We start from the raw sequence: 21459 nt of genomic DNA on the forward strand, positions 1-21459 counted from the left end.
GACTCGGGCCGTGCCGTGTCGGCCCGTCGGCATGCTAAGCCCGACATGCCCGAGGCTGCCTGCCGCGGCGCACAGAGCCGTCGCCGCCGCCTGCGCACACTGCTCCGCCACGCCACCACATGTAGGGCCGTCGCCGCCGCCCACTCTGGTGGAGCAGCAGCCTCGCCGCCCTATGTTGGAGAAGAGATAGGAGCACAGGTCGTTTGGTGAAAGTACGTCCTATGCTCTATACTTTTATGAGACCTATGGTCCATACTCTATGGCCAATTCCCTCTCAGTTATGTGACTTATGCTTTATACTCTTATTTTAGTCTGTTCGTTAGTTGGTTTCTGGGTTGATAAACTCGTCTAATGCTGGTTTATTGTAAGAAGAAAATACTGTTGGCTGACTAATAAGCTCTGGCTAAAATCAACAAACGAACATACTGTTTAGCTCCATTATCTACCATTGTCAGCATAGAATTTTTTACATTTATTAGAAGCTGACTTCATGTTATTTTCATGTTGCAACATATATGTCCAACTCTCATGAAACATGTCACTTACCGGGCTACAATTTGTTTTGTACACAATCATTATTTTGTTATTAGATCTATGTTCTGTCCTCTTATTTTACTCTGTTTTGCGGAGGTGTTCACGTTACTTTTTTTTCATTCATTGGCCTCGTTCGACTTGCTGAATTGGTTGAAAAATACTGTTCTGGATCAATTGTTGTGAGAGAAAAATACTATTTCGACTGAAAAAACAAGCTGAACAGTGCGGATTATAAGATAAGCCGAACGGGGCCATTATAAGTTGACATCTTTGTAACCTCTCTGGTGTTACGACCTCGCTAAGTACTGAGATTATGATCTAAGAGATAGATCTATCAATAGAGTGAGTTAGTTACGTAGTGTGGTGCTGCAGTTTCTAGTATGTGAATGCGTGTCCTGTAGCGCTGGAGTTTTACTTTCTAGTAGTACGTGAACGCGTATGTAAAACCGTATGGCAGTTTCATATATATATATATATATATATATATATATATATATATATATATATATATATATATAATATTTAGTAGCCAGCTACGAAATAAATTATTCTGTAGCCACTTTTATTTACAATAATTTTATATACTAATTTACAATAATGTCAATATATATTTACGATAGTTGGGTTACTATAACATATGAGGATATTTACCATAACGTTATAGCAAACCACTTAGTATTGAGTTACTATAATCTCATAAATTAACATAGTAATTATTGTAACTTATTCTGTAGCCACTTTGAGTTACAATATATATATACACACACAATAACTTATATATATACACACACAATATATATAGCTCTCTAATCTCTCTCTTACTAGGGCCTTGTTTAGTTGGCAAATCTTTTTAGGAAATGGTATTGTAGCATTTTTGTTGTTATTTGGCAATTAATGTCCAATCATAGTCTAATTAGGCTTAAAAGATTCGTCTCGTGAATTTCGTCTAAACTATGTAATTAGTTTTATTTTTTATTTATATTTAATGCTTCATGCATGTGTCCAAAGATTCGATGTGACGAAAAATCTTGCAAAATTTTACAAAATTTTGGAAAGACACTAGATCTCTTTCCCTGGCTGGCACAGTAACAGTGTCATTTTTGTCCACATCAACATCATTTTCCACGTCTTACTTTCACTTGCCTGTTCGTTCATGCATCCTGATCGATCGCTCCAGGCTTCGAATGGATGGCACGGTAGAACAGAGAGCTACTAGTGTGTGTCTCTCTCTGCACGTCTTACTTTAATATATATTTTAAAGGGGTTTTCTGCCCGTCTTATATAGTCCAGGGGGCAGGGTTTTAGATCCGGAAATTAATCCTAGCCAGTTACAATTGTCATAGGTGGTCGGATAAAGATTCCTATTCTAATCGACCAGGATCTTGCTTGATCTCCAAATCCGCCTTGACTCCTTACGCGGGACTCCGAACAGGTTGACCAGGCCGCGCGTCGTCTTCTAGTGGACCGGACCCCCTGATCTGGACCGGCGCAAGCCTAGCCGTAAGGGTATAGGGGTTAATACCCCCACCTATGGCAATTGTAACTGGCTAGGATTAGTTTCCGGATCTGAAACTCTGCCCCCCGGACTATATAAGGCGGGCAGGGGACCCCTCTAAAAATATCTCATTGACATACAGCAATACAATCAGATGCAGGACGTAGGTATTACACCTTCGCGGCGGCCGAACCTGGATAAAACCTCGTGTCTGTCTTGCGTCACCATCTTGTTTGTGGCTTGCGCATCTATCTGCCGACAATCTACTATCTTGGACATACCCCTAGATAGACTGTCGACCATATTTCGTCGACAGTGGCGCGCCAGGTAGGGGGTGTGCGTACTGCTCTCCAAGCGAACAAGATGGTCATCACCTCCGGCTCCATGGTTACGCCGAATGACCTCATGTTCACCGTCGGCCAGATCACCTGGACCACCGGCTACGACGACTTCATCGCCATGACCACGGAGGAGGCGCAAATTCAATCTGCGTCGACCACTGCTTCACCTGCATCAGCTACGGCTTCGACCACAGTGGGTACGGCTCTGACCACGGTGGATCTGGCTCCGACCACGCCCACATCATCTTCAGCCACGCCGACAATCCGTCGTCCGCTCCCTCGCTACAAAGAGAAGCAGATCGACAACACCGACCTGCTCGACTCCATCGATCGGGTCGGCACCAAACTTGCTGAAACCCTAGCTCTGGTAAGTTCAATTCAAAGTCAACCTAACGAGCAGGTAACCGCTACCCACAACAGATCTACCCGACCAGCTCGGGCCAGTTGTCCTACACGACTCAGTACGGATCTCGTGGTCACATCTACTCCTGAAGGGCGCTCCGCTCGTCGCCGGCCAACCTCCGCGACAGGTCTCTGGCTCTCCGAGTACGAAGCCTCGACGGAGAACTACCAGGCCCAGCCCTACGGCCTGCGCAACTTCGTCAACATGGTCCGGATTGAGGATTATCGAGAAGGATCCGTCCACACAGTCCAAGAGGGTGGCTCTAGCTCCTCGTCTGGCATCGCATCTAGTGCCTCCGTCCACACCGAGCTCCAGTATCATGACGATGAAGGCATTGAATACGATCTGGATATCCCAGACCACGCCCCGGGGTTCTCACAATTCCCGTCTTTCCCACCAAGGCGAGGGGACTTGATCAATGTTGTCAGTAATGACGAACCACCGGCAGTTGGTGAAACAGAACAAGAAAGGCTTGCACGCGAAGCACGCAATATTGACCGGTTTAATCGCCGACAAATCGAAGCCAAAGCAGAAGAGGAGGCACGACGCATAAGGGTCCAGCCATGCGACCTTAACAATGCCTTCAACAGGGTGGGGGACAAACAGGTCTTTAGGACTCCAAGCGCCAATGTAGCCGTCGCTATGGCGACAATGCAATGACTACCCAATACCCCAGATACCCAGGCAGTTCGCGATGATATACAAGCTTATCTAATGGCTGCTATGGCTCAGACCGCAGAGATTGTAAATCAAGCCCGGGCTCCATCCGTCTCAGTCGAGTCAAGCCACAGTCGCTAGTACTCAAGTCACTCACAGCCACTCAACCAACGTGGCTCGCGCAACGATGACCCCTCAGACAACCGTCAAGGCGGAAACGGTGGCCATGATGGTGGTCAGGACGACAACCGCTGCAACTACTGGGACGACAACCGCCGAGACAACCGTGACAATCGCCGTGATATTCGTGGTCACAGGGTTAACCAAGGTGGCATCCGGGATCACTGTGATGGCAATAACGATCTCCGCCATTACCTCGGAGAACGCGATCTGCACGATCGCATCAACCAGAGAGCCCACTATCATGCATCCCACGAAAGTCATCATCGTATGGAATACGATACTACCCACGGCCCTCCGGGTTTGAAGCAGTTTACTTCTCACCTTCGCCAAGTCATATGGCCCAAGAACTTCAAACTCAAGAAGCTTCAGAAGTATGACGGTAAGGAGAACCCCAAATTATGGGTTATGCTCTATGAAACCGCATGCAGATCAGCCATGGCTGACAAGCACGTCATGTCCAATTACTTCCCAGTCGCCGTCGGCCATGCAGGCCACCAATGGCTGGTCAGCTTGCCAGCAAACTACTTTGATTCTTGGTAGGAGCTCAAGCAAGCTTTCATCGACAACTTCATTGCTGCTTGCGAGCAACCGGGAAACAAATATGATCTGCAGCGGATTCAAGATCGGAAAGATGAGCCACTGCACGAGTACGTCCGGCGTTTCTCGGAGATGCGCATCAAGGTCCCATCAATCTCTGACAACGAGGCAATCGAGGCTTTTAGCACTGGCCTCCGCTTCCATGACGCCCTAAGGGACAAGCTCCTCCGCAAGAGACCTGAATCAGTCATAGTGTTCCTGGCCACTGCTAAGAAATATACGGACATCGACGACGCTAAAAAGATAATTATCGAAGAAGCAGCAAGGGTTCCACGCTCCGACCATCCCCCACACCGCGATGACTACCACGGCAACCATGGTCGGAACGACAATTTTGACCGCCACAACCAGCGCAACGACTCCCGCGACCACCGCGACCAACGTAATCAGCGGCGTAACCGCGGGACGATTACAGGGGCAAGCGTGCTCAGAAAGACGACGGCGAGATCAACACCGTTAAAAAAGGTGGCGGACGTTCACAACTACGAAGAAGACTACGCCAAAGCATTGGAAGGGCCCTGCCAGCTCCTATCCCAAGTCAAACCATACCATGGAGAATTATAGGTATTTGGATACATCCGATAAGCCTAACGACGTCTCAAGTCTATCTACATGCGTCAACAGGCTTCGGATACATCCGACAAGCCTAATGACGCAGGGGAACAGCGCAACGAGGACAATGACGATGAAGATGCAGATCCCCGTCACAAGTACGTCAAGCCACCCGATCACGTGCACACCATCATTGGAGGCAAAGTGTCCATCTAGACCAAACGAGAACGCAAGCTGCTCGCCCGTACTTGCTTGAACATGGCCAACACCGACAACCTCATCACTGATCTGCGGCTCCCTCCTTGGTCTCACCGTGAGATCTCCTTTAGCAGAAAGGACCAATGGGCCGCAATACCTAAGCCAGGACGTTTTCCCCTGGTCCTCGATCCTTGTATCAACAAGGTTCAGTTCGATAGAGTGCTGATTAACGGCGACAGCTCTATTGATATACTATTCAAGAATAGTCTGTCAGCCCTGAAGATAACCCAGGAGGATCTCAAGCCATACGAGGCACAGTTCTAGGGCGTTCTCCTCGAACAGAGCTCTACACCTCTCAGGCAGATCACGCTACCTATGCAATTTGGGACCTCAGACCACTTCCGCACCGACTACGTCAACTTTGTGGTCGCTGACTTCGACGGCACCTACCATGCTATCCTTGGTCGACCATCACTCACCAAGTTTATGGCCATACCTCATTACAGGTATTTGGTTCTCAAGATGCCTACCGAGAAAGGAATTTTAACTCTCAGGGGCAACATATACGTAGCTTATACCTACGAGGACGACAGCTTCAAAATAGCAGAGGCTCACGACCTCTCTATTCACATGGCCAAGACCATGCTCGATGCTAAAAAGACCTCAGCCGACCACCTGGAGATCCTAGAGCTCGAGGCTCCATGCAAGAACATCAAGTCCAAAGAGCACAAGGTGATCCAGCTGGTCGACGGTGATCCTAGCAAAATGGCCCTTATCAGGGCCAACCTGGATCCCAAATAGGAAGACGCGCTCGTTAGGTTCTTGAGGAGCAACGTGGATGTGTTTGCATAGAAACCTGCTGACATGCTTGGTGTACCTCGGAACTTGATTGAGCACTCCTTGAATGACAACAGCAAGGCCAAACCTATCAAGCAGAAGCTATGACGGTTCGCTCGCGACAAGAAGGAGGCGATTAGGGTAGAAGTTACATGGCTTTTAGTAGCCGGATTTATCAAAGAAGTGTATCATCCGGAGTGGTTACCCAACTCGGTTCTTGTATGCAAAAAGAATAATGAATGGAGAATGTGCATTGATTACACTGATCTCAACAAACACTGCCCTAAGGACCCCTTCGGCTTACCTCGCATAGACGAGGTCGTAGATTCAACGCCAGTTGTGAGCTGCTTTCCTTTCTCGATTGCTACTCTGGTTATCACTAGATCGCTCTCAAAAAGGACGATCAGATCAAGACATCTTTTATCATGCCTTTCGGCACCTACTGCTACACGACCATGTCGTTCGGGCTCAAAAACGCCGGGGCTACCTACCAACGTGCCATATAGGCCTGCCTCAAAGATGAGATAAAAGACGACCTCATCGAGGCTTATGTTGATGATGTAGTTGTCAAAACCAAGGAAGCACATACCCTTGTTGACAACTTGGAACGCACCTTTGCAGCCATTAATACATTCTAATGGAAATTAAATACAAAGAAGTGCATATTTGGTGTTCCTTCTGGTATACTGCTTGGCAACGTCATCAGTTATGACGGCATACGCCCTAACCCGGAGAAAGTCAAAGCTGTCTTAGACATGAAGCCGCCCAAAAAGGTGAAGGATGTCCAGAAGCTTACCGGATGCATGGCTGCTCTCAGTCATTTCATATCAAGATTAGGAGAAAAAGGACTACCGTTTTTCAAGCTGCTCAAAGCATCTGAGAAGTTTGAGTGGTCGGAGGAAGCAGACGCTTGCCTTCACATAGCTGAAACAATACCTTACATCACCTTCGGTCCTCACTGCTCCCAGAGAAGATAAAACTCTCCTACTCTACATTGCGGCAACTAATCGGGTAGTCTCCACTGCCATGGTAGTCGAGCGTGACGAGCCTGGCCATGCCTACAAGGTACAATGACCAATCTATTTCATCAATGAGGTACTCAATGAATCCAAGACCAGGTACCCATAGATTCAGAAACTGATCTACGCCATACTAATAACATCCTGAAAGTTGAAATATTACTTCGACGGATATCGTGTGGTGGTCATGACCAAGTACCCTCTGGGAGACATTATTCGTATCAAGGATGCGAACGGGCGTATCGTCAAATGGGCAATGGAGCTATGCCCTTTCTCTTTGGAATTTGCAAGCCGTACTACAATCAAGTCTCAGGCACTCGTCGATTTTATCGTCGAGTGGACAGACTTAAGCACACCTGCCTCTTAGGGGCTCGATGAGTACTGGAAGATGTACTTTGATGGCTCTCTCAACATCGAAGGCGTAGGAGCAGGAGTCCTTTTCGTGTCACCATCCAAGGAGCAGCTCGGTACGTCCTCAGGATTTATTTCTCAACATCTAATAACGCCGCCGAGTACGAAGCATGCCTACATGGTTTGCGCATTGCGGTCAAGCTTGGTGTCAAATGTCTCTATGTCTACGGAGACTCAGCTCTGGTCATCAACTAGCTCAACAAGGACTGGGACACGACCAGCGAAAAGATAGATGCTTACTGCAAATCGATCAGAAAGCTGGAAGGCAAGTTCTACGGCATCGAGTACACATACGTGGTCTGGGACAAAAATCAAGTAGCAGATGCTCTGTCAAAGTTAGGATCATCCTGAGCTAAAGTCCCACATGGCATATTCATTCAAGACCTGCTCACACCTTCCATCGAAGAGGAAGATCCCACGGTCGACAAGCCTCCAGACCAGCTATTGGTGGCTACGGTTCCGGCGTCAAGCACCACCGAGCCACCTCCGACCACTAATGAGCCCGATTGGAGAGTACCTTTCATCAAGTACCTGACAGATGGCAGCGGTTACACTAATCAGATAGAAAACGAGCGTTTGATGCGTCGTAGTAAGCAGTATCTGCTCGCCAATGGCAAATTATGGCGCAAGAACGCAAAGGAGGAAATATTGATGAAGTGTATAACCTAAGAGGATGGTGAACATCTCCTAGACCAAATCCACTCTGGCTCCTACGGCAACCACGTGGCCTCGAGAACGCTGATTGGCAAGGCTTTCCGAGTAGGGTTCTATTGGTCGTCAGCGGTAGCCGATGTAGAGAAGCTAGTCCGCCACTATGAGGGTTGTCAGTTCTTTGCTAAGAGAATCCACGTACCAGCACATGAGATCTAAACAATACTAGCCTCTTGGCCCTTCACATGCTGGGGATTGGATATGATTGGGCCCTTCAAACCGGCTCCTGGGAAATTTACGTGTGTCTTTGTGCTGATCGACAAATTTTCTAAGTGGATAGAGTACATGCCTCTGGTACAGGCATCCTCAGAAAAGGCTATCACATTCCTCAACCAGGTCATCCACCACTTTGGCATACCCAACAGCATCATCACCGATCTAGGGTACTCAGTTCACCAAGAATGCTTTTTGGGACTTCTGCGATGAAAGGAGCATAGTAGTAAAATACGTCTCGGTGGCGCACCCTAGAGCTAATGGACAGGTCTAGCGGGCAAACGGTATGATCTTGGACGCACTAAAGAAGAGGATGTACAGAGAAAACGACAAAGCTCCCGGAAGATGGCTCAACGAGTTACCAGCCGTGGTCTAGGGCCTCAGAACCCAGCCCAGTCACAATACCGGCGTATCACCATACTTTATGGTTTACGGTGCTGAGGCAGTCCTCCCAGCAGATATAGCTTTCAGATTAGCACGAGTAGAGAACTTCGATGAAGGCAAGGTCAATGAAGTGCGGGAGCTAGAAGTGAATAGTGCAGAAGAGAGTGGCTCGATTCTTGCGTACGTATAGCCAAATACCTTGTTGTTTGCGCAGGTACTACAACAAGAACGTTAAAGAGCGGTTCTTCGTGGTCGGGGACCTGGTCCTGAAGTGGAAAGACGAATCAGTCTGGTGTCCACAAACTCGCAACTCCATGGGAAGGGCCCTTCATGATCAAGGAAGTCACACGACCAACGTCTTACAGGTTAGCTCACCTAGACGGTACGGACGTACCCAATTCATGGCACATCAACAAGCTTAGGCGTTTCTATGCTTAACTACTAAGATATGTACTCCTCTTGTACTTTTGATTTAATTCAATAAAGCTATTATGATTTTTCCGACCACTCTAATGTGTCACTTTGAAGTTTATGGTTATTCTAACTCAACCAGTCAAAATCGACCACCATTCCTTCCCGGGTTTTCAGAGCAGGCCCTGTCTCTGGTTCCTCCCAACGCAGTGCATGAGATCTGCTCTCTACGCTACGGGATGATCGGCAGGTCCCCTCTGGTTTGACTTGTCTGCGTCTATGTGTGCACAGGTCACGCACCTCACACTCCGACCACATGGCAAACCAAGGGCCGTACAAACCTTTCAGGATGGCGTGTCGACTAAACTGGTACAACTAAACAGAACGCTAACATGTTCTCACTTAGTTACACCAACACGAGTTCCAAGCTTGAATGCGTTTTATACAAAACAAACAAGCTTATGATGATATACAGTTACGTTATTACAAGCTTGCCTGAAAAGGTACAAGGTTTACAATAACACAACTACATCTTCTTCTACAGCTATAGCCTATCCTATTAGCTGGTCGAGGCACGTGGCACCTGCTGCCTCGCTGCTCCTGACATCCTGCTCGAGTCTCGAGGGACTCTTGTACTGGTCGAGCTGAAAGAAGATGGCCCCAGCCGATGCCTGGCTGGTTCGAGACCGCAGGCTTCACCGGTTGGCTCAAAACTGATGGCGCTTCTAGCTGACTTGTTGATGGCATACCCTGTATAGGTGCTGTCCCACCTCCACACTGGTTAATGTCACCAATTATTTTTGCCGACAAGTCTAGCTAGGTCATCCGAAGCTTCCTCAGCCTTGTCTGGATCTACCTCCTTCGGGTATCTAGCCTCTAGGCATTTGAGATCGATCAAGGGGTAGTGAGCACGTACCATGCTTAGTATATGTGCTGCCTGTGTACTCACCCACCTCCTTCATAACTCTTGGAACCATCCCCTATGCCTTTTCGGCATCTATCGACCAGTCCGAGCTGTGGCGTCCTTGGCACGTCCTCTGTAAGCGCTAGGATCGATAAGGTTGAGGACTGGCATAATGCCCATTGCCACTTCCTGGCACCATTTCTTCCATGCATCCCGATCCTTGGTGATCTCTTGGCATTGCGCTTTCCAATCATCACGTTCTTTTATCACAGGCTTCCAGATGCTTCTTGGCATTGACTTTTAAAACTGTAAATCGCACAAGACATTAAAACATGTCATGCCACGACAAGATAAGGCGGGCAACAAAAGTGAGCAAGGTGGTCTGGAACACTTACTTTTCAGTTCCTCCTTCATCTTGGTTGTGTGGTCCCGGAGTTGCGACTGGTCGTGCGCCAGTTTATTGTTGTCCTCCTTCAGGCGATCACACTCTATGACCACACGGCTATTCTCCTCTTGGAGACAGACTACTTCGGCTTCTAAGCCTGCACTATAGCTGTTACTACCAACAATGCAACAACACGTGTCATGCACTCATTGTGATAAAGTGACAACTTACTTGTTTTTTCCTGCTCTTTGTTACTGAGCTGGACGACCTAGGTTCTGGTTCTGCGCCTCTTGCTCCATCCTCTCATGGTTGGCGGCTTCAAGTTTGTGGCGCAAGCGTTCCACTTCGGCCACCAGTTCTTTATTGCTTGCTGTGATCCCCTCAATCTGGTCGAAGCACTTCTTTCGGTACCTTGCGGTCTTCATTAAGTCCTACATGTAAAAAGCTAAGTAAGACAGTTTGACTGGATAGCAAGATCAGGTGGTCAAGCAAAGCATACCTGGACTTCTGTTACCAGTCGTTTCGCCGCTCGTTCAACCTTCATGGTCTCTTCGACCTCTGGGATTTCCTCATGAACAACCCATTGGTCGTTCCGCCAGCGCGACACATATACATGTTGTCGTTTGTCCTGTGGATGGCCCAGGACCTCCTCTACTTCGTCCTCTTCGGCCTCTTCTTTGGGTAGCGGTGCTGGTCCAGAGTTTGCAGCTTCTGCGATCACTATGGCCTTCCCACAGGCCATAGCATCGGCAAACATGCTCTAGTGCTATCACCTCCGGCTGCTGCTCCTCAGTCTGGTCTGTTACCCTTGGTGCTAAAGTGTCGCCCTCAGTAGGGTTAGTGCTCGAAGCATTTGTGCTTGGCTTGGCTCTTCCCTTGACCCCCTGCTCGGGGACTGTTGTCTGACCGCTTGTGGTCTGAGGCTCGTGGTGGACCTTCTGCTATGTTTTCCTCCATGGCCGGCTGCTGGGTAGTCTTCTCTGCAATTGCCAGCTGAAGTCATGCCGCTCTTGGCTAGTTGATCTGGATTTTCAGTGGACGTTGACCTAGGTATATCCGAGATATGGTTCAGAAGGTAACCATAATCAATGAAAATTGCAAGCTTACATCAAAATTACTAATACTTACATATTAGAAGCGCAGAATGATGTGGCAAAGGCACGTCTCTTGGCCATGCTTGCTCCACGTGTTGTGTGGGTGACACTTGGTCTCCCTCTACATCTAGCACCAATGCTGGGGCTTGGTGCTCGACCCCTCCACCGCTTGTCCTTCGCACCACAGTGCTCGGTGATGTGGGTCCCACCGGCATGGAGGAGCCGCCTTGCTCCATCGACTCCAGTTGCCTCCTCCTCTTTCGAGGGACGAGTCAGAAGATGTCTGCATTCTCTCCCTCCTCTGTGTCATCATCCGATAGAGTGAAGATCGCCTGACGACGCTTGCTGGCCGCAGGCCGCTTACCAGCAGCCTTGGCCGCTGCCTCCTCTCCAACTCCGAGCACCGCCTAGTCGACGTCTTCGGTCCTGGTGCTGGTCTGGGCGGTTGGGCCGCCAACTTGCGGCCAATCTACACCAGGGGGTGGCGATACAAACACTGTTGCTTTATCACGACCATTAATCTAGGAAACACAAAGGAGATAACACAGTAAGTCTCTATTACAACATAAAACTACGGGTACAAGGCAGAATGATTTACCTTTGGGGGAGGTCGGGCGAGCTTGAAAGCGTGCTCGATGTCGCTCAGTCTGCCATAATTTGTATCAGCTAAGTTAAATAGCTCTCCAATTCTGGCTTTGACTTCGATCTTGTCGAGCGCCTCTTGCCTGGTCCTCATTGGGTCTGTGCTACCTTGGTACTCGTAGCCGGGATATACCCTCCTCTAGCAGGGCTGGATCCTTCGGCTGATGAAGTTCCCGACCACGCTTGGACCATCCAGTTTCCTCCATGGGATCATCCCAAGTAGTTCTGGGATCTGTTCTAGGTGCTTGGGTTTCTCCGACCAGCTGGTCTTCTTCTCCAGAATGAACCCCATGTCGCACAATGTGATTGTGTTCGGCTCTTCGTGGATGTAGAACCACTTCTTGTACCAGTCGTCAAGCGACGTGTTCCAAGGGCAGTGCAGGTACTGGGCCTTCATCCCGTCACGAAGATTGAGGTACACACCTCCGGCTATCTTCGAGCCGCCGCTTCCTTTCTTCCACAGACAGAAAAGATGGCGAAAGAAGTCGAAATGGGGCTAGAAGTCACCATATGCTTCAGCAAAGATGGATGAAGGTGGAGACAAGAAGAATCGAGTTGGGATGCAGATTGCAAAATCCCAATCTCGTAATACAGACAGAGCCCCTGAAGGAAAGGGTGTACTAGGAACCCCAAAACCCCGCTTGAAGAAATCTTCGAAAACCACAATCTCACCTGGTTGTGGATTCGGGGTACCCCTCGCCCTCCGGCGCATGCCATCCTATGAGTTCCTTGTTGTGGAGTACTCCTATGATGACGAGGTCTTCGATGGCCTGCTCGTTGCTTCTTGACTTCCACCACTCCTTCGCCATGACTCCTGACTTTCTTCTGGGCGTCACTTTTTGCACCATGAATCCGCCCTTGCTGAATGAAGGTGGATATGGTGGAGGAGTGATTGGTGATGATTTCAGGAGGTATTAGGGTTGGCAAGAGGAAGAAGAAGGCTGCGGCGGCGAATGGTAATGGGGTTCGGTAAAAAGTAACTTACCAATTCTATATTATAAATAACCAAGAGTCCACCGTTTCGTCTGCCCAAGATTCTTGGGAGACATGCGCACACACCTGCAGATGGTTGTTTTCACAACCTCGAGATCTATGCCAATATATGCGCCTCTTCGTTATCAGTGTATGCACCTCTTCGTTGCCACTGTGAGAGGGCCCACACTGACGCACCTCCATACAGGTGCCAAGTGACTGTTTGCTTGAAAGGACACGAAGGCAGTATGACATGCTATACCCGTCTACTTTTTGACCAGACGTGTCAGATTAGGACTTGATAGAGTAAGAAGATAAATAAATACACCAAATAATAGTACAAGTGGCATTTGTTTCTTCGCTGCACGTCTCGTGCTCAGGGATGGTCCAGACCACTGTCATGCTCGAGGACTGCCCAGACCACTACCGTGCTCTGGGACTGCCCATACCACTATCGTGCTCGGAGACTGCCCAGACCACTACCATGCTTGGGGACTATCCAGACCACTACCATGCTCGGGGACTGTTCCGACCACTACTCGGCGACTGCTCTCCTCGGCTACATGTGATGTGTACTCACATATAGTCGAGAGGCATTTTATTTGGACCTTGCTACAAGGCTTATACTTCGCCTTCCAGCAAGCTCGGGGACTACATCGGTACGATGCACCTAGCCGGTGCATCTCGTATTGCTTGTACGACGATTGGATTCTTAACTTCAGTGGAAATTCTTTTTAGACCCTGGCACCACGTGCCTACATCACCTACTACCAGGCTCGGGGCTAAGTGGGCACACTTCACCTTGCGGTGAATGTGTTTATTTTATCGACCCCTACATTTTGACTGATTGCCAGAATTACTACTGTCTAAGGGTCACTTACATTTCTTATCAGAAATACAAGTGGGCACACTTGATAAGGAAAGAAATCTTTTTCTTTTTTCTTTAAGAGCACCATGCATTCTTCGGACAACCGGAATCTTCGGCTATAATCGTGGTCTACTGCTCTCTGTTCTGACCAGAATACTGGACGCATTCGATTGGTCAATGTTTCAATCAGTTGGAGATGACATAAAGACGGATCATATTAGTCGAAGGAGATCGAATGGCATGTCACAGCATAATACATGGTGCTCGGGGACTAGCTGTGGGGGTATTAACCCCTATACCCTTACGGCTAGGCTTGGGCCGACCCGGATCAGGAGGTCCGGTCCACTAGAAGACGACGCGTGGCCCGGCCAACCTATTCGGAGTCCCGCGCAAGGAAGTCAAGGTGAATTTGGAGATCAAGCAAGATCCTGGTCGGTTAGAATAGGAATCTTTATCCGGCCACCTATAGCAATTGTAACTGGCTAGGATTAGTTTTCGGATCTAAAACCCTGCCCCCCGGACTATATAAGGTGGGCAGGGGACCCCTCTAAAAACATCTCTCATTGACATACAACAATACAATCAGACACAGGACATAGGTATTACGCCTTCGCGGTGGCCGAACCTAGATAAAACCTTGTGTCTGTCTTGCGTCACCATCTTGTTTGTGGCTTGCGCATCTATCTATCGACAATCTACTACCTTAGGGCATACCCCTAGGTAGACTGCCGACCATATTTCGTCGACAATATATATATATATATATATATATATATAATCAATTAAATGTTAAAAATAATTAGAGGTTTGTAGAACAAAATATTTTTCGAGAACGAGTCTTACTTGACGACGTGGATACGTAGACTGGCACGCTAGAGCTATCTTGTTAGCTTGTGAGGCGTAATCGAATTTCTAAGAGTTTTGGCTATCGTTGATTATTTACATTTATGTGTTGCATCTACGTATATCATAATAGGGAACAACGATAGATCGTGGACATGACCGGAGTAGCAGAAGAGATGGTGCCTTGGTGATCGTGTCGCAACGATTGAATGCTAACTTTTGGTTATATCTTATCCAGGCAAGCCCCGGTGCATAACTCCTACTTTTCTACACTTTATATTACGTTTGTGCATTAAGTTTTAAGAAGTTGAATGAAACCCACTTGCATATATATCTTTATCCTATGAGTCTTACTAGTATGACAGGATCGTGTAGATTGCTATGCTACAGGTCTCTAGTAAAAGTCAAGTGATTGCCTGTCACTTGCGAGAGATAGGAAAGATATTATTATTGCTATTATATTATTATCACCTGGAAAATATATATGAATGATAATTGAAGACCGGGCGGAATGGTATTTTGGATCTGGACTTGGTTTGGCATTCGAGCGAGGCTCGGGTTGCACTTGTTCCGCCTGTGTCGGTTAAGGACCGGCCGTTGCAATAGATGGTAGTCAGGTCACAGACTTATTATCTTAATACATACTTGTGTATGGGCGCGGGAAGGCTCATTGCTCTCTTGTCATGGGTTTCGGCTCTTTTTGGAACGACTGATTGGAGGCAGGGATGGTGGACGTCTAAGCACCGCACTGAGTCCGGGACTCAGGAGCGAGGGCTTAGAGTCCAAGTTTGAATGGGAACCTAGACCCCATGACAGGAGGGTAGTGGATTGGCCTTGCTTGTGCCTAAGGTACAAGCGAGGCGTGTGTTTCAGGGTACCTAGCTGGGCACAATGATTCGCGAATCGCCGGATAATCCGGTATGACTTGTCTATAGTCTAGCACCGTAGTAAGAACTGAAAGATAAAGATGATAAAATAATTCTTATTGCTTACCACCTGCTTGAAAAGTAACACAGGTGCTTACATAGAATGGTTAGTTAATGAACTAATGATGACTGCTAATAAAATTAAATATAAGGACGCACGTTTAGTAATGCTCCTACAGATGCAATAAACCCATAAGTCAGATAGCCTTGCATATCTTTGGAGTCTTTTTTTTCTCCTGACAGATAAGTCTTACGGAGTACAATTGAGTACTCAGGGTTTATTCTATCCTAATGCAGGTGATGGGAGGATGCTAGAGCTGACACTTGTGTGCGGGAACCTCCTGGTGGGCTCAGCGATGATTCTTTATGCCGCGATCATAGTTTTTATTTATAACTCTCACTAAATGTTTTTATAAATAGAAGTTTTACAATCTATTGTCATAGTTTATATATCAATGCTTCATCATGTCATGAATAGATATTTATTTTCGTTGTAACTCTGATCACATGTTTATATTCCGATGTTAAATTAAATTGTTCATAACTCTTATAACATGATCATATTCCGCTATTATAAACAATAAATATTATACTCTGATGTTGTATGGAAAGGGATATAAGAAATGGCTAAAATATTGTAACCTTTATTCTCTCATTTGTGATCCTGATGGAAAAATGTGGATCTTCGGGTTCTCCCTTGGGAATGTGCTCGACTGGAACTGCGTAATTTAGTGTTTCCGCTTGAGTATTTAGTGTCTAATAGGAAGATAAGTACTCCTAGAAGACATTAAATTAGGCGGTTCTACCACAGGTGGTATCGGAGCATAAATAAGGAAATAAAGCTTCAAAATTCTTTTCTAAACTAAAGTTAGACAACCTATTTTTACAAAAAGTTAGAGCGTTTAACTACGAAGTTATATAAGTAGTCCTTATTACTATGGCTATGTATCTAGGATAGATGGCACTCTGCTGACTTAAGTAGGCTTAATCAAGTTTTCTACAGATACACTGACTCCGAGCATAGTCCAATAGTATCGATTAGCTATAGAGAGATAACGATGTGCCAAAAATCTAAGAATGGTTGCCCTATATGTTGGCAACAATAGAAGGACGTATAGGACGTGCATTCATGCATATCCTGTTTATGCATTGTAGTGCCCGTATTGCTTATAGATACGCCATCCATAGGTGTCACGCGTGTCGTATTGTGCACGACTGAACCGTCTTTGTTTCAGAGTTATTACTGCACTGTGACTTCGTGCTCCATGTTCACCTATGGTTCACGCCTGTCGTGACCCATGTCTCCACATTACTATTTTCTACGCTCTTGTCGGACCCTTGTCCTACCGTCGTACTAGTCATTAATGGCTTCGGACATCGCTCGCCTCGAACACACGAAAAATTTAGTCGATTCATTCATAGTGATCCCACGTAGGAACCTTAGTGGACCACGCCAGGACCACTGACCGCTCTGTCCTTATAAGCAGGGCTTGGCTTAGCCATTGGTACCACCACTCGGTGCACTTTAGCTCGCCTAGCCTTTTCTTTTGAGCAAGCTATTCGCTCAGTCCTTCCTTGCAACCACCGCCAGGGATGGTAGGAGCCTAGATTAGTAGTTACTACCTAAATATTAAGGGTTTTCCTAGAATCCTGCATGCCACCTTGTAAAAACTCAGAGTCAAAGATCATCCTGAGTATGAGGACCATGAGTATGAAAAGCATGGCACTGAGCTGGTGTGAGGTGACCGTCTACATTGGGAAGAATGAAGAGTTCCCCCACATCACTAAAGCCTAGAATGTGACCGCAACCGAGTTTCACTTCGTCGACACCTACCAAGTCATGCCATAAACCTTACGGTATTTTTGCCAGATCTATGAAGAGCCCATTGCTCGTATCCCCATGAGGTTCTTTCCACCTTTGGAAAAGAATCGGTGGGCATGGAGGGCTCGTATGGAGGCTTTGCAAGGGCGGGATGTGCAAGAAGACAGTCCAACCGTGGCGCACTTGACCACGTACCTGCTTGCTCTGGATGAGCAGTATGATCGGTAAGCCTCAGAGCTGAGGAAGTGCCTCTAGCGAGCCGAGGAAGCCGAGATCTTCTCCAGGATGCTCTAGGTGTAACTTGTCGAAGCGCATGCTAGTGTAGCAGCCACAGAGAGTCAAGAGACTGCCATGTCGGAAGCTCTGAAGGAGGCTGAAGATCGGCATGTCCATCAGTTGGGGGAGGCCTACCTAGTCACTAGGGCCAAGCAGGAGGACGCTGGCTGCCGAGCGATAGGATCCCTTGATCATGGAGGGAATCCCTACCCACCCGCCAGAAAAGAAGGAGAACCGGTGTTGCAGTACCGCCAGCACCTCCACCCTCAGAAGTGTCAGAAGTAGAACCCTTGATTCCTCTCACTTAGCCATTGCCAAGAAGAGGAGGCAGATCCATAGCCTAGGGCGGTAGAAGAATCCACCGAGCCCAGAAATGAAGATACGTGGTCCAAAGTAGATTAGTTGCCTAGGTATGATGTACCCATAGTTAGTAGTGTCTTTCATCATTATCCTCTAGTATTGTAATCATTCTGTTGTATTTCGTCCGTAGTTGTCGAGATCGTCCGATCATAGGAAAGGTGAACGATGTGTCGAGAATGGGAGAGTGAGTGCCTGTATGTTGCACCAACATAAGGACATTCAGAATGTGCCTTTATTATTTCGTTGTGTTTATTGCGTTCATCTACCCTTAAGTCTCATTAGACTGTGCTTATGGTTTTCAAAGACGATGTTAAGTGGGTTACAAGAGAAGTTACCATTCCAATGCCAACAGACCAGACGTGATTGGATAACATAGGACACTGTATCGACTAATCGTGGATGTCCCAGTAGAACACTTGAATCTCTTTAAATCAAATCCATCGTTGGATTTGAATTCCTTGTCCCTTGTTGCGAAAGGAACCCTTATTGCCTAAATCTTCCTTTGCAATACTCCTCTTATTCTGTGATCTATGACTCCACCGCCTTCATTGTGTATAAGTTGGTAGTAGTTAACTGGTTAATAGCTTATGGTGTCGTGACAAAACCGAGGGCCCCTGTGGAGCAACTGCCACTTGGTGACGCTGCTCGACATGCGCTGGTATCGAGGATTGTTGACCAAGTACCTTTACCAAGTTACACCGCTATACTGCTTTTGATACCCTCGTCTGCCTGGACCTAGATGTACCATAGCTGGGGCCATCTTCCAAACTGTAGGAAGCCATCCACACTTTCTCTTCGTCCATGATCCGCTGCTAGTGGAAGTAGGATTCGCACCGGTTGATGAAGATCAGCGGGTCGGACTTGCCATCATAGCGCGGGAAGTCAAGCTTTTGGAAACGCGGCGGCCGATCTTGGTGGTGCTCCCCCGAACCGCCCGGCGGCAGGCGCGCGGCGTCCAGGTGCTGGATGGCCTGGGTGTTGGCCTCCACGGACGCCTGGAGGGTCCTGATGGACGCGACCAGGGAGTCCAAGGTCGCCTGCAAGGCAGCGTTGGCGGCGGTGTTGACGGTGTTGTCGCCCATGGCGTCTACGCGAGGCGACGGCGACGGCGCGGCGGCTGAGGGTGATGCGGCGGCTGGAGTTGGCGACGGGGCACGGGACGGACTGGATCGCCTAGACCGTGATACCAGGTTGTCAAGGGCGTCGGGCCCTAGGGTAGCCGGCCCTCGACTACGGAGTTTGTAGTCTCGTTCCGTCGTCTAGGGCGAGGTTTTTCCCCTCTGCAGCCTAGGCTTGTTTGAGAAGAGACGGGAGATTAGATGATAATATATTGCTTGTCCTGTAAAGGTTCTCCGTACAATAATATATAGCCCGTGGCTTTCTAATAAAAGGAAACAAACTTTTCTAAATAAAAGGAAACAACTCAAACTGGAGTCCATGCTGCCTCCACGCGCTCCGCGTCACGGCGTACGTCGCGAGCGCGCCTCCTCTTCTCGTACGGACGGCCCCACATGACAAAGCTAGACTAATTCTAGACTAATACAAATTTGTTATTAAACAATCAGTAGCACATTCTGCCTGATGCTAGGGACCTGCTACTTCAAAATTTAACAAATCAGATTTAGGAATTCATGCAAACGTTGGTTTACTGCATCTTTAAATTTCATATTCACAGGTATTATAGTTTTTCACATCTGACATCATGTTCCTTATAGATTACGGACTTGCCTCCTGGAAGGCAACCTATTGAAACGCTTGCTCTTGAAGGAAATGATGTTGGGTTTCAAACTGTCTTCCAGGTGATGACATGATTTTGCCTTTTGTTTCTTCTGTTGGACCTAAATCTTTTTGTTTCTTCTGTGTGTATGTAGATGCAGTGAGCTCCGCTTTTCTTATGTCTTCCGTTTCAATCTTATGATGATCCGCAGATGATGAGGGATGAACTCATAGATGGGGGCAAGGTCTACCTTGTGTATCCTATCATAGATGAGTCTGACCAGTTGCCACAACTCCGTGCTGCGACGGATGAATTTGATTCCATAAAGAAAAAAAATTGAAGGCTATCCCTGTGGGCTATTGCACGGCCGCATGAGGAGCAATCAGAAGGAAGAAACTCTTAGCAGTTTTAGAGGCGGAGAAACACGCATTCTCCTCTCGACACAGGTGATTGAGATCGGGGTAGATGTTCCTGATGCTTCCATGATGATTGTCATGAACGCCGAGAGGTTTGGAATCGCTCAACTGCATCAGCTGCGAGGGAGAGTAGGCCGCGGTGAAAGGAAATCCAGATGCATATTCCTGGCTTGCACTTCGAGCACACTGCCAAGGTTGAAGGTGCTTGAAAAATCTTCTGATGGGTTTTACCTGGCTTAGCCAGGCTGGCTAACGCAGACCTGCTGCTCCGTGGCCCTGGCAATCTACTAGGCAAAAAGCAATCTTGCCGCTCTGGTAAGTTCTTCCCTTGAATTTTCTAAAAGATATTTCATAAAGTGTTTCCATTTATATTGAGCCGACTGTCTTGTAACATTCTTTGGGTTATCAACGCAGAAAGTGCTGGTCGCAAGCAACGACCTAGCATTGTATCCACGGCTGAAGGTGGAGCTCAGCATGAGGCAGCCATTGTGCATTCTTGGAGATTGACCTGTGCTACCGTGAGGTATTCAGATAGATCTCTGTGCATGGCCCTTCTAAGGCAGTCTTAGGGCCAGTTTAGATGCAATTTTTTTTGCAAAATACTACTGTAGCAGGTTTCGTTGTTATTTGGCAATTAGTGTCCAATCATAGTCTAATTAGGCTTAAAAGATTCGTCTCGTGGATTTCGTCTAAACTGTGTAATTAGTTTTATTTTTTATTTATATTTAATGCTTCATACATGCGTCCAAAGATTCGATGTGACGGAGAATCTTGAAAAATTTGGCAAAACGAAGTGGAACTAAACAGGGCCTTAGTTTGCATGTAGATATAACCGCACTGCTAGTAGGCTCGTAGCGTAGCCAAAGTTGGCATGCCATCTGACGAGCGAGGCATGTATGGCCATGTTTAGTTCCACCAAAATCTAAACTTTGGTACTATGTAAAAAGAAGATTTCCCGTCACATCAAACTTGTGGTACATGCATGGAGTACTAAATATTGGCGAAATCAAAAACTAATTGTACAATTTGGTTGTACTTTGCGAGACGAACGTTTTGAGTCTAATTAGTCAACGATTAGACAATTATTATTAAATACAAACGAAATGCTACAGTGCGCTACAGTGATCTCTCTTTCCGGCGGCGCCAACTTGGGCCGGCAACTAAACGCGGCCGACACTTGTGTGCGGGAACCTCCTGGTGGGCTCAGCGATGATTCCTTTACGATACGATCATAGTTTTTATTTATAACTCTCACTAAATATTTTTATAAATAGAAGTTTTACAATCT

The 21459-nt window shown here is 47.3% G+C and overlaps 1 pseudogene; it reads left to right on the top strand.

The window, feature by feature from the left end:
- The first annotated feature begins 45 nt into the window (after positions 1-45).
- On the top strand, positions 46-20678 carry LOC136466081 (ATP-dependent DNA helicase homolog RECG, chloroplastic-like; annotated as a pseudogene).
- The last annotated feature ends 781 nt before the right edge of the window (positions 20679-21459 follow it).

Source organism: Miscanthus floridulus, chromosome 7, assembly GCF_019320115.1.
Source record: "Miscanthus floridulus cultivar M001 chromosome 7, ASM1932011v1, whole genome shotgun sequence".
NCBI classification, from domain to species: Eukaryota; Viridiplantae; Streptophyta; class Magnoliopsida; order Poales; family Poaceae; genus Miscanthus; species Miscanthus floridulus.